A 13,907-nucleotide genomic window follows, 5' to 3' on the forward strand; every position below is an offset into this window, starting at 1 on the left:
TATCCAAGCAAAGGTTAAACGAATAACCATACACACTAAAGTCATCCATGAAAACTTCCATACAGTTCTCAAGAAGATCTAAGAAAATGCTCCTCATGCATCTTTGGAATGTAATTAGGGCATTACATAAGCCAAAAGACATTCTCTTATATGCATACATTCCAAAGGGACATGTAAAAGTAGTTTTCTCCTGATCTTTAGGAGCTATATGAATTTGAAAATAGCCAGTGTAACCATCTAGAAAACAGTAGTGTGATTTACCTGACAGGCGATCAAGCATCTGATCGATGAAAGGTAGTGGGTAGTGATCCTTGCGAGTAGCTTGGTTGAGCCACCTATAATCAATGCACATCCTCCAGGAGTTCTACACTCTTATAGCCATGAGTTCCCCATGCTCATTCTTCACTATTGTGATGCCAGACTTCTTTGGAACCACCTGTACTGGGTGAACCCATTTGCTATCTGAGATTGGATAGATGATGTCGGCTACAAGCAGTTTGGTCACTTCCTTCTTAACAACTTCTAGAATGGTGGGGTTTAATCGCCTTTGAGATTGACAGACAGGACTTGCTCCCTCTTCTAAAAATATACGGTGCTCACAGACTTGAGGGCTGATGCCCACTATATCTGCCAAGCTCCAACCAATAGGTTTCTTGTGTCTTTTCAGCACACTAAGCAACTGCTCCTCCTGTTAGGAAGTGAGTTCCCTTGCAATGATAACTGGGAGCTTTTGATTATCCTTAAGGTAAGCATACTTGAGGTGGGGTGGAAGGGGCTTCAACTCCATTTTCTGCTCATGGCTAGACACCTGATCATCTGGAGCCATTAGTGGTGGCAATGTATCTTCAGGAAGCTCAGAGGGTTTCCCCACACTTGCACCTTGCTCCATGTTCATCCCTTCTACTTCTTCCTGGTGGACTTCAGCCACGGTCTCATCAATAATGTTGCATTGGAATGGAGTGATCTTCCGGTGGGTGCTTCATAGCTTCATCCAGGTTAAAGCTCACTGCTCTACCATCTATCTCAAAAGAGTAAGTTCCTGAGAAGGCATCCAATTTGAACCTTGAAGTCTTTAGAAATGGCCTTCCAAGCAGGATAGATGATGGTCTTCCTGAGTCATTAGGGGGCATCTCCAAGATGTAGAAGTCAATAGGGAATGTCACCCCTTAATGCTCACTAGCACGTCTTCAGCAATTCCCACCACTGAGATTATGCTTTTATCTGCCAAAACAAAACGTGCTGCCGACCTTTTTAAGGGAGGGAGCTTCAAAGCATCATATATAGATAATGACATAATACTCACACATGCACCTAAATCACACATGCAATCAAAAAATTGTAAACCCTCAATAGTACAGGTAACCATGCATGGACCCGGATCCCCATATTTTTTCGGTATGGCACCCATTAAAGTAGAAATAGAGCTACTTAGAGGAATAGTTTCTAAGTCATGTATTTTATCTTTATTCATGCATAAATATTTTATAAACTTAGCATATTTAGGTACCTGGCGAATAGCATCAAAAAGGGGAATGGTTACCTCAACCTTTTTGAAGATCTCCACCATCTTGAGGTCTAGCTCCATCTGCTTTCTGGGTTTCCTAGCAACGTGTGGAAAAGGAATGGGAATGGCTTCCCTTGTAACTTCATCTTCCTTTGGTACTCCATTCCTTAGTTAAGCTACTTTTTCTCCAACCATGTCTTGTACATTCTCCTCTTCTTCTTCAGCATCCTCTACCTCAACAATGTCTTCAACTCGAATGTCTTCCCTTGAGCTTGGCTCCTCATAACTCCTCTCTTGTAATGTGATTTTGGATCTCAAAGTAATGGCATTGATTTTATCCTTGGGGTTGGGTAACAGTTGAGAAGGAAGTGCACTAGAGTTTGAAGGGTGATTGTTAGGGGTAGATGAGGGTTCAAACCGGGAGATGAGAGCTTGTAGAGTGGAGTTAAGACCGTTTATGGTAGAGTTCAGTGTATTCTGAATGTCTTTTTGTCCTTGCGCAATAGAGCGAAGCATCTCATCATTGGAAGAGGAAAGGGGGTAAGTAATTTGAGGGGCTTGCTGTTGGTTGTTTTGAGGTGCCTGGGCTTGTGTTTGGTGAGGTGCTCGGTAAGGCTGGCCTTGGTTCTGCTGTTGGTAAGGAGGGTTCTGCTAATACCGGTTTTGCTAATTATTGTTGTTGTTCCACCTCTGATTTCCACTGTTGTCTCTGCCTCATTGATTGTAGTTGTCCCTCCATCCTTGGTTGGAATTGTCTCTCCAGCCTTGGTTGGAGTTATCTCTCTATCCCTGGTTGGAGTTGTCTTGCCAACCTTGATTGTAGTTCCCACCTTGGTTAAAACTACTGCCTTGTTGATAGTACCATTAATTCAAACAGTTATAATAGTTGTTGGTAGCCGCCAAGGTGTTCTCTTTTTGTTGGAGTTGCAGGCATTCATCAGTGTAATGAGAATAGCAGGCACATATTCCACATACTCTCTGAGAAACCAACTGTTGACACTGTTGTTGTGGAGGAGGCTGAGGTTGCTGTTGATTCAGCTGTAATTGCTTCTATATATTGGTCATCTCTCTCAGAGTCTGTGTGAGAGCAGTAGTCTCACTACTAGAGGAAACCTCCACAATAGCCTTGGGATGGTTGTTCATGTGCCTTGCATTCCGGGTAGACTCAGCTAGATTGGTGATCACTTGCCATGCTTCTGTCGCTGTCTTGTACTTAGTCAGAGAGCCATTACTTGCATCATCTAATATAGTCTTGTCTTGAGGCTTCATGCCTTAGCAGAAATAGCTAATCAACACCAACTGGTCAATCTTGTGGTGGGGACATGAGTCTAGGAAATTCCTGAAGCGTACCCAATACTCGTAAAGAGTCTCTGATTCACCTTGGATAATGCAGGAATTTCTTTCCTCAGTCTATCTGTAACTTCAGCTGGAAAGTACTTGTCCAGGAATTCCCTTCTGAGCCAATCCCAATTAGTAACAACTTCTTCAGGTTGAGTGTAGAACCACTCCCTTGCCTTTCCCTAAAGAGAGAATGGGAAGGCGTATAACCAAATAGTAGTCTCATCCACACCATGACGCCTCGTAGTTGAGCAAGCTGTCTGAAAATCTCTGAGGTGCTTGATAGTCTCTTGAGCAGGTAAGCCATGAAACTTGGGCAGTAGATTGATTAGCGCAATCTTCAGTTCAAAATTTGCAGCCAGATTTGGATGATGTGCTTGATACGGTTGCAGTGTAAAGTCCAGAGCTCCTGTTTCCTGGAGAGTAATCCTCCTAGGCTCCGCCATGTTACCTGCACTCAAATCAACAGAATTAGTAGAAGAGGAGCTTGTTTCTTCCACAAATGACGCTTCCAATTCATCTTCAGATAAGACTGGTGAATTGGTAGAAACCACTTTACCACCCTCAAAGGCTAACCGACACTGAGCTCACCTAATACATGAAATAGTTCTTTCAATTTCAGGATCAAACGCGGCTAAACCCGGATCCGGTAACGAATGTATCATTCAATGAAAGAAACATAGAGTTCGTGCGGATAAAAGAAAATAAAATATGTAAATATGTAAATTTAAAAATATTTACACTAACAAAAAATTTTGCACACTATTGCAACTCCCCGGCAACGTCGTGACGTAAGCGGAAATTGACAGATTAAGAATTAATGAGAGAAATAGCGTTGCGAGTACAGTTCTTAACCGGCAAAAATCCATTTATCAATTTAGAAAAAGGGTTGTCACAAATTTTAGAAATAAAATACTGGGAGTATGAGTCCCAGGTCGTCTCCCAACGAGTTGCAGGAAGATGTGCTATTTTATCAATCAGAGGTTTTCAAAAGGGGTTTTAAGTTTGATGAACAGAAAATTAAATTAGATAAATTATATGATTTAAATAAAATCTTTACCGGGAGAAGATTAATTGGAAGTTCTATCCTTGTTAGAATTTTATCAAGAGCAATTAATAATTAGTCATTGTTTACATTTAGTTAACCCTCAACGAATGAAGGAAAGTCAAATTAAAAGTCAACTTCTATTCAAAAGTCCTAATCCTCTTCCTTGGGAAGGATTAGAGTTAGTGACTAACAAGCCAACCAACAATGAACCAATTACAATTGAACTCTTGAGTATTCTAACTCAAGGTTCTCCTTTTAATCAACTCCCAATCAAGTTGGGGGACTACTCCATCATCATAATTGTAAACTTCACAAAATCAATGAGAGAAATAAGAGAAGACATAATAAATAATAATGAAAGAGATTAATTAAAAGTAAAAATAGTTTTGTCTTAATAAACTATGAAAATAATCCAATGTCAACTCTGGAAAAATTAGGAATATGGAAGAGTAAATGAAAAGTAAATAACAAACTATGATGACCAGTACCGGAGGTAGACTCTTCTCAAAAGCTAAAGCCAAAAATCTTCAAATCCTAATTTATGAATGTCAAAAGAGAAAAACCTAGGGGAGGAGTAAAATCAGATCTAAAAACTTGAAATTATGCAGATGAATTGTTGTTCTTGTCTTTGCATGTTCCCTGGCTCTAATCTGTATTTCTGGGCCGAAAACTGGGTTAAAATGCGGCCCAGAATCTGTGCCAGCGACTTCTGTAATTCTGCAGATCGCGCACGTCATGCAGCCGCGTCGTTTACGCGTTCGCGTCACTCAGCGTTTTTCGTACCACGCGTCCGCGTCGTCCACGCATTCGCGTTGTTCGGGTAGCTTCCAATCCGTGCGGTCGCATCAGACACGCGAGCGCGTCGCTGTGATTTCTTCCATTTCGTGCGGTCGCGTGAGCCATGCGACCGCGTGACTTCTCGTTGGTCATCTCCTCAATTCTTTGTGTTCCTTCCACTTTTGCACGCTTCCTCTTTATTCCTTACGCCATTCCTGCCCTATGAAGCCTGAAACACTTAGCACACAGATCACAGCATCGAATGGTATGAAGGAAAATAAAAATATACAACTAAAAGGTCTTTAGGAAGCAGGTTTTCAATCATAGAATATTTTTAGGAAATAATTGTAAACACATGCAAATCATATGAATAAGTGGGTGAAGACTTGATAAAACCACACAATTAAACACAATATAAATCACAAAATAGCGGTTTATCAACCTTGCCACACTTAAACATTAGCATGTTCTCATGCTAAATTAAAGGAGATAAATATGAATGAATGGGGACATGTAAGACTCATGCAATGCAATGCAACCTATATACCTATGAATGTAGCTATATGATTTTGTCTATATGATTAAAAATAGATAAGTTCTTGGTGCGCGAAATTGTGAACAATACTTTTCACAACTCTCATAATCCCCGGTCATGAACCCCAAAAACTTGGTGTTCAATACCATGGCATTAACACAACTTCGCACAACTAACCAGCAAGTGCACTGGGTCGTCCAAGTAATAAACCTTACGCGAGTAAGGGTCGATCCCACGGAGATTGTTAGTATGAAGCAAGCTATGGTCATCTTGTAAATCTTAGTCAGGCAAACTCAAATGGATATAGTGATAGACGCATAAAACACAAAGATAAAGATAGATGTACTTATGTAATTCATTGGTAGGAACTTCAGATAAGCGCATGAAGATGCCTTCCCTTCCGTCCCTCTGCTTTCCTACTGTCTTCATCCAATCCTTCTTACTCCTTTCCATGGCAAGCTTATGCAAGGGTTTCACCGTTGTCAGTGGCTACCTCCCATCCTCTCAGTGAAAATGTTCCTATGCTCTGTCACATCATGGCTAATCATCTGTCGGTTCTCGGTCAGGCCTGAATAGAATCCAGTGATTCTTTTGCGTCTGTCACTAATGCCCCGCCTGCTAGGAGTTTGAAGCACGTCACAGTCATTCAATCATTGAATCCTACTCAGAATACCACAGACAAGGTTAGACCTTCCGGATTCTCTTGAATGCCGCCATCAGTTCTAGCCTATACCACGAAGACTCTGATCTCACGGAATGGTTGGCTCGGTTGTCAGGCGAGCACTCGGTTGTCAGGCGATCAACCATGCATCGTGCAATCAGGAATCCAAGAGATATTCACCCAATCGAAGGTAGAACGGAGGTGGTTGTCAGTCACACATTCATAGGTGAGAATGATGATGAGTGTCACGGATCATCACATTCATCAAGTTGAAGAACAAGTGATATCTTAGAACAAGAACAAGCGGAATTGAATGGAAGAACAATAGTAATTGCATTAATACTCGAGGTACAGCAGAGCTCCACACCTTAATCTATGGTGTGTAGAAACTCCACCGTTGAAAATACATAAGAACAAGGTCTAGGCATGGCCATGAGGCCAGCCTCCCAATGATCTAAGATAGCATCACAATGAAGATAGCTACCCCTCGATATCTCAATACAATAGTAAAAGGTCCTACTTATAGAAAACTAGTAGCCTAAGGTTTACAGAAATGAGTAAATGACATAAAAATCCACTTCCGGGCCCACTTGGTGTGTGCTTGGGCTGAGCAATGAAGCATTTTCGTGCAGAGACTTCTCTTGGAGTTAAACGCCAGCTTTTATGCCAGTTTGGGCGTTTAACTCCCATTTTGGTGCCAGTTCCAGCGTTTAACGCTGGGATTTCTGAGGGTGACTTTGAACGCCGGTTTGGGCCATCAAATCTTGGGCAAAGTATAGACTATCATATATTTCTGGAAAGCCCAGGATGTCTACTTTCCAACGCCGTTGAGAGCGTGCCAATTGGGCTTCTGTAGCTCCAGAAAATCCTCTTCGAGTGCAGGGAGGTCAGAATCCAACAGCATCTGCAGTCCTTTTCAGTCTCTGAATCAGATTTTTGCTCAGGTCCCTCAATTTCAGCCAGAAAATACCTGAAATCACAGAAAAACACACAAACTCATAGTAAAGTCCAGAAAAGTGAATTTTAACTAAAAACTAATAAAAATATACTAAAAACTAACTAGATCATACTAAAAACATACTAAAAACAATGCCAAAAAGCGTACAAATTATCCGCTCATCACAACACCAAACTTAAATTGTTGCTTGTCCTCAAGCAACTGAAAATCAAATAAGATAAAAAGAAGAGAATATGCAATGAATTCCAAAAACATCTATGAAGATCAGTGTTAATTAGATGAGCGGGGCTTTTAGCTTTTTGCCTCTGAATAGTTTTGGCATCTCACTCTATCCTTTGAAATTCAGAATGATTGGCTTCTTTAGGAACTTAGAATCCAGATAGTGTTATTGATTCTCCTAGTAGAGTATGATGATTCTTGAACAAAACTACTTATTGAGTCTTGGCCGTGGCCCAAAGCACTCTGTCTTCCAGTATTACCACCGGATACATACATGCCACAGACACATAATTGGGTGAACCTTTTCAGATTGTGACTCAGCTTTGCTAGAGTCCCCAATTAGAGGTGTCCAGGGTTCTTAAGCACACTCTTATTGCCTTGGATCACAACTTTATTATTATTTTTTTTCTTTTCTCTCTCTTTTTTTTTTTTTGAAATTTTTTTTTTGAATGCTTTTTCTTGCTTCAAGAATCATTTTAATGATTTTTCAGATCCTCAGTAACATGTCTCCTTTTTCATCATTCTTTCAAGAGCCAACATTCATGAACCACAAATTCAAGATACATATGCACTGTTTAAGCATACATTCAGAAGACAAAAGTAATGCCACCACATCAAAATAATTAAACTGTTATAAAATTCAAAATTCATGCAATTCTTCCTTTTTCAATTAAGCACATTTTTATTCAAGAAAGGTGATGGATTCATAGGACATTCATAACTTTAAGGCATAGACACTAAGACACTAATGATCAGAAGACACAAACATGGATAAACATAAACACTAAAATTCGAAAAAACAGAAGAATAAAGATCAAGGAACGGGTCCACCTTAGTGATGGCGGCTCTTTCTTCCTCTTGAAGACCCTATGGAGTGCTTGAGCTCCTCAATGTCTCTTCCTTGTCTTTGTTGCTCCTCCCTCATGATTCTTTGATCTTCTCTAATTTCATGGAGGATGATGGAGTGTTCTTGATGCTCCATCCTTAGTTGTCCCATGTTGGAACTCAATTCTCCTAGGGAGGTGTTTAGTTGCTCCCAATAGTTTTGTGGAGGAAAGTGCATCCCTTGAGGAATCTCAGGGATCTCATGATGAGTGGGGTCTCTTGTGTGCTCCATCCTCTTCTTAGTGATGGGCTTGTCCTCATCAATGGGGATGTCTCCCTCTATGTCAACTCCAACTGAATAACAGAGGTGACAAATGAGATGAGGAAAGGCTAACCTTGCCAAGGTAGAGGACTTGTCCGCCACCTTATAAAGTTCTTGAGCTATAACCTCATGAACTTCTATTCCTTCTCCAATCATGATGCTATGAATCATGATAGCCCGGTCTATGGTAACTTTGGACCGGTTGCTAGTGGGAATGATTGAGCGTTGGATAAACCCCAACCATCCTCTAGCCACGGGTTTGAGGTCATGCCTTCTCAATTGAACCGGCTTCCCTCTTGAATCTCTCTTCCATTGGGCGCCCTCTTCACATATGACTGTGAGGACTTGGTCCAACCTTTGATCAAAGTTGACCCTTCTAGTGTAAGGGTGTTCATCTCCTTGCATCATAGGCAAGTTGAATGCCAACCTTACACTTTCCGGACTGAAATCCAAGTATTTTCCCCGAACCATAGTAAGATAATTCTTTGGATCCGGGTTCACACTTTGATCATGGTTCTTGGTGATCCATGCATTGGCATAGAACTCTTGAACCATCAAGATTCCGACTTGTTGAATGGGGTTGGTAAGAACTTCCCAACCTATTCTTTGGATCTCATGTTGGATCTCCGGATATTCACTCTTTTTGAGTGAAAAAGGGACCTCGGGGATCACCTTCTTCAAGGCCACAACTTCATAGAAGTGGTCTTGATGCACCCTTGAGATGAATCTCTCCATCTCCCATGACTCGGAGGTGGAAGCTTTTGCCTTCCCTTTCCTCTTTCTAGAGGTTTCTCCGGCCTTGGATGCCATAAATGGTTATGGAAAAACAAAAAGCAATGCTTTTACTACACCAAACTTAAAATGTTTGCTCGTCCTCGAGCAAAAGAAGGAAGAAGAGAGGAGAAGAAGAAGAAATGAGGAGAAAGGGGATGGCTTTGTGTTCGGCCAAAGGGGAGAGAAATGGTGTTTAGGTTGTGTGGAAAGGGAGGAGTGAAGGAGGGTTTATATAGGAGAGGGGGAAGGGTAGGGTTCGGTCATTTGAGGGTGGGTTTGGGTGGGAAAGTGGTTTGAATTTGAATGGTGAGGTAGGTGGGGTTTTATGAAGGATGGATGTGAGTGGTGAAGAGAAAGATGGGATTTGATAGGTGAAGGGTTTTTAGGGAAGAGGTGTTGAGGTGATTGGTGAATGGGTGAAGAAGAAGAGAGAGAGTGGTGGGGTAGGTGGGGATCCTGTGGGGTCCACAGATCCTGAGGTGTCAAGGAAAAGTCATCCCTGCACCAAATGGCAAGCAAAATCTCGTTTTGTGCCAATTCTGGTGTTAAACGCCGGGCTGGTGCCCATTTCTAGCGTTTAACGCCAGCTTCTTGCCCTTTTCTGGCGTTTAACGCCAGTCTGGTGCCCCTTTCTGGCGTTAAACGCCCAGAATGGTGCCAGACTGGGCGTTAAACGCCCATCTGCTAACCTTACTGGCGTTTAAACGCCAGTAGGTGCGTCCTCCAGGGTGTGCTGTTTTTCTTCCTGTTTTTCATTCTGTTTTTGCTTTTTTCATTGATTTTGTGACTTCTCATGATCATCAACCTAAAAATATAAAATAACAAAAGAAAATAGTTAATTATAAAACATTGGGTTGCCTCCCCACAAGCGCTTCTTTAATGTTATTAGCTTGACAGAGGACTCTCATGGAGCCTCACAGATACTCAGAGCCATGTTGGAACCTCCCAACACCAAACTTAGAGTTTGAATGTGGGGGTTCAACACCAAACTTAGAGTTTGGTTGTAGCCTCCTAACACCAAACTTAGAGTTTGACTGTGGGGGCTCTGTTTTTGAGAGAAGCTCTTCATGCTTCCTCTCCATGATGACAGAGGGATATCCTTGGGCCTTAAACACCAAGGATTCTTCATTCACTTGAATGATCAACTCTCCTCTATCAACATCAATCACAGCCTTTGCTGTGGCTAGGAAGGGTCTGCCAAGGATGATGGATTCATCCATGCACTTCCCAGTCTCTAGGACTATAAAATCAGTAGGGATGTAATGGTCTTCAACTCTAACCAGAACATCCTCTACAAGTCCATGGGCTTGTTTTCTTGAATTGTCTGCCATCTCTAGTGAGATTTTTGCAGCTTGCACCTCAGAGATCCCTAACGTCTCCATTACAGAGAGAGGCATGAGGTTTACACTTGACCCTAAGTCACACAAGGCCTTCTTGAAGGTCATGGTGCCTATGGTACAAGGTATTGAAAACTTCCCAGGATCCTGTCTCTTTTGAGGCAGTTTCTGCCTAGACAAGTCATCCAATTCCTTGGTGAGCAAAGGGGGTTCATCCTCCCAAGTCTCATTTCCAAATAACTTGTCATTTAGCTTCATGATTGCTCCAAGGTATTTAGCAACTTGCTCTTCAGTGACATACTCATCCTCTTCAGAGGAAGAATACTCATCAGAGCTCATGAATGGCAGAAGTAAGTCCAATGGAATCTCTATGGTCTCAGTTTGAGCCTCAGATTCCCATGGTTCCTCATTGGAGAACTCATTGGAGGCCAGTGGATGCCCAGTGAGGCCTTCCTCAGTGGCGTTCACTGCCTCTTCTTCCTCCCAAAATTCGGCCATGTTGATGGCCTTGCACTCTCCTTTTGGATTTTCTTCTATATTGCTTGGGAGAGTACTAGGAGGGAGTTCAGTAATTTTCTTGCTCAGCTGACCCACTTGTGCCTCCAAGTTTCTAATGGAGGACCTTGTTTCAGTCATGAACCTTTGAGTGGTTTTGATTAGATCAGAGACCATGGTTGCTAAGTCAGCGGTATTCTGATTAGAACTCTCTGTCTGTTACTGAGAAGATGATGGAAAAGGCTTGCTATTGCTAAACCTGTTTCTTCCACCAATATTATTGTTGAAACCTTGTTGGGGTCTCTGTTGATCCTTCCATGAGAAATTTGGGTGATTTCTCCATGAAGGATTATAGGTGTTTCCATAGGATTCTCCCATGTAGTTCACCTCTTCCATTGAAGGGTTCTCAGGATCATAGGCTTCTTCCTCAGATGAAGCCTCCTTAGTACTGCTTGGTGCATTTTGCATTCCAGACAGACTTTGAGAAATCATATTGACTTGTTGAGTCAATATTTTGTTCTGAGCCAATATGGCATTCAGAGTGTCAATCTCAAGAACTCCTTTCTTCTGACTAGTCCCATTGTTCACAGGATTCCTTTCAGAAGTGTACATGAATTGGTTATTTGCAACCATTTCAATTAGTTCTTGAGCTTCAGTAGGCGTCTTTCTCAGATGAAGAGATCCTCCAGCAGAGCTATCCAAAGACATTTTGGACAGTTCAGAGAGACCATCATAGAAAATACCTATGATGCTCCATTCAGAAAGCATATCAGAAGGACACTTTCTGATTAATTGTTTGTATCTTTCCCAGGCTTCATAGAGGGATTCTCCTTCCTTCTGTCTGAAGGTTTGGACTTCCACTCTAAGCTTACTCAATTTTTGAGGTGGAAAGAACTTTGCCAAGAAGGCATTGACTAGCTTTTCCCAAGAGTCCAGGCTTTCTTTAGGTTGAGAGTCCAACCATGTTCTAGCTCTGTCTCTTACAGCAAAAGGGAATAGCATAAGTCTGTAGACCTCAGGGTCAACCCCATTAGTCTTGACAGTGTCACAGATTTGCAAGAACTCAGCTAAGAACTGATGAGGATCTTCCAATGGAAGTCCATGGAACTTGCAATTCTGTTGCATTAGAGAAACTAATTGAGGCTTAAGCTCAAAGTTGTTTGCTCCAATGGCAGGGATAGAGATGCTTCTCCCATAGAAATCGGGAGTAGGTGCAGTAAAGTCACCCAGCACCTTCCTTGCATTGTTGGCATTGTTGTTTTCGGCTGCCATGTGTTCTTCTTCTTTGAAGAATTCGGTCTGGTCCTCTAAAGAGAGTTGTGCTTTGGCTTCTCTTAGCTTTCTCTTCAAGGTCCTTTCAGGTTCAGGATCAGCCTCAACAAGAATGCCTTTGTCTTTGCTCCTGCTCATATGAAAGAGAAGAGAACAAGAAAATGTGGAATCCTCTATGTCACAGTATAGAGATTCCTTTAGGTGTCAGAGGAAAAGAAAAGTAGAAGACAGAAGTAGAAAATTCGAACTTATCAAAGAAGATGGAGTTCGAATTTTGCATTAAGGGATAGTGTTAGTCCATAAATAGAAGGATGTGAGAAGGAGGGAAGTAATTTTCGAAAATTAAGTAAAAGATTTTGAAAACATTTTTGAAAATACTACTTGATTTTCGAAAATGAAAGTGGAAAAGAAATCAAATGATTTTTGAAAAAGATTTTGAAATTAGAAATCAAAGAGATTTGATTGAAAATTATTTTGAAAAAGATGTGGTTAAGAAGATATGATTAGTTTTAAAAAGATGTGATTGGGAAGTCATGATTTGAAAAACATTTTAAAAAGATTTGATTTTGAAAATTAAAAACTTGGCTAACAAGAAAAGATATGATTCAAACATTAAACCTTTCTCAACAGAAAAGGCAACATACTTGAAATGTTGAATCAAATCATTAATTGATAGCAAGTATCTTTGAAAAAGGAAAGAAATTGATTTTGAAATCACATGATTGAAAGGATATGATTTGAAAAAGATTTGATTTTGAAAAACTTTGAAAACCTGAAAAAATTTGCATTGAAAAACAGAATCTTCCCTCTTGTGCCATCCTGGCGTTAAACGCCCAGAATGGTGCACATTCTGGCGTCTAACGCCCAAAACTATACCTTTTTGGGTGTTAAACGCCCAACCAGGTGCCCTGGCTGGCGTTTAAACGCCAGTCTGTCCTTCTTCACTGGGCGTTTTGAACGCCCAGCTTTTTCTGTACAATTCCTCTACAGCATGTTCTGAATCTTCAATTCTCTGTGTTATTAACTTGAGAGGACACAAATTAAAAAATATTTTTGGATTTTTAATAATAAGAAAAAATCAAAATACAACTAAAATCAAATAACAATGCATGCAAGACACCAAACTTAGCAGTTTGTATACTACTAACACTAATGATAATGCATATGAGACACATAAACACTCAAGTCAAGAGAATTCAAAGATTAGAGTAAGAAATCATCAAGAATTATTTGAAGATCCTTAAGACACATGAATGAATGCATGCAATTGACACCAAACTTAAAATGAAACACTAGAATCAAACAAGAAACATACAATATTTTTGGATTTTATGATTTTGTAATTTTTTTGTGTGATTTTCGAAAATTAAGTGGAAAAAGAAAATAAAGGTATCAAAATTCTTAATGAGAATTCCAGGAATCAATGCAATGTTAGTCTAAAGCTTCAGTCTAAAGGAATTAGACATGGTCAGCCAAGCTTCAGCAGAACATTGCATTCAAGAGCTAAATTGATGAAGATCAATCAGCTTGGTGATGATAAGAACATCACCTTGAAACACTAGAATTCATTCTAAGAACTCTGAAGAAGAAAAAAAATACCTAATCTAAGCAACAAGATGAACCGTCAGTTGTCCAAACTCAACAATCCCGACAACGGCGCCAAAAACTTGGTGCGCGAAATTGTGAACAATACTTTTCACAACTCTCATAATCCCCGGTCATGAACCCCAAAAACTTGGTGTTCAATACCATGGCATTAACACAACTTCGCACAACTAACCAGCAAGTGCACTGGGTCGTCCAAGTAATAAACCTTACGCGAGTAAGGGTCGATCCCACGGA

The 13,907-nt window shown here is 40.8% G+C and overlaps 1 non-coding gene across 1 annotated transcript; it reads left to right on the forward strand.

The window, feature by feature from the left end:
* Positions 1-11,555: 11,555 nt before the first annotated feature.
* On the forward strand, positions 11,556-11,663 carry LOC112719405 (small nucleolar RNA R71). The gene has a single exon (XR_003161708.1). It is a non-coding gene; the product is annotated as a small nucleolar RNA R71 (small nucleolar RNA).
* Positions 11,664-13,907: the final 2,244 nt, after the last annotated feature.

Source organism: Arachis hypogaea, chromosome 10 (genome assembly GCF_003086295.3).
Source record: "Arachis hypogaea cultivar Tifrunner chromosome 10, arahy.Tifrunner.gnm2.J5K5, whole genome shotgun sequence".
In the NCBI taxonomy this organism is placed as follows: domain Eukaryota; kingdom Viridiplantae; phylum Streptophyta; class Magnoliopsida; order Fabales; family Fabaceae; genus Arachis; species Arachis hypogaea.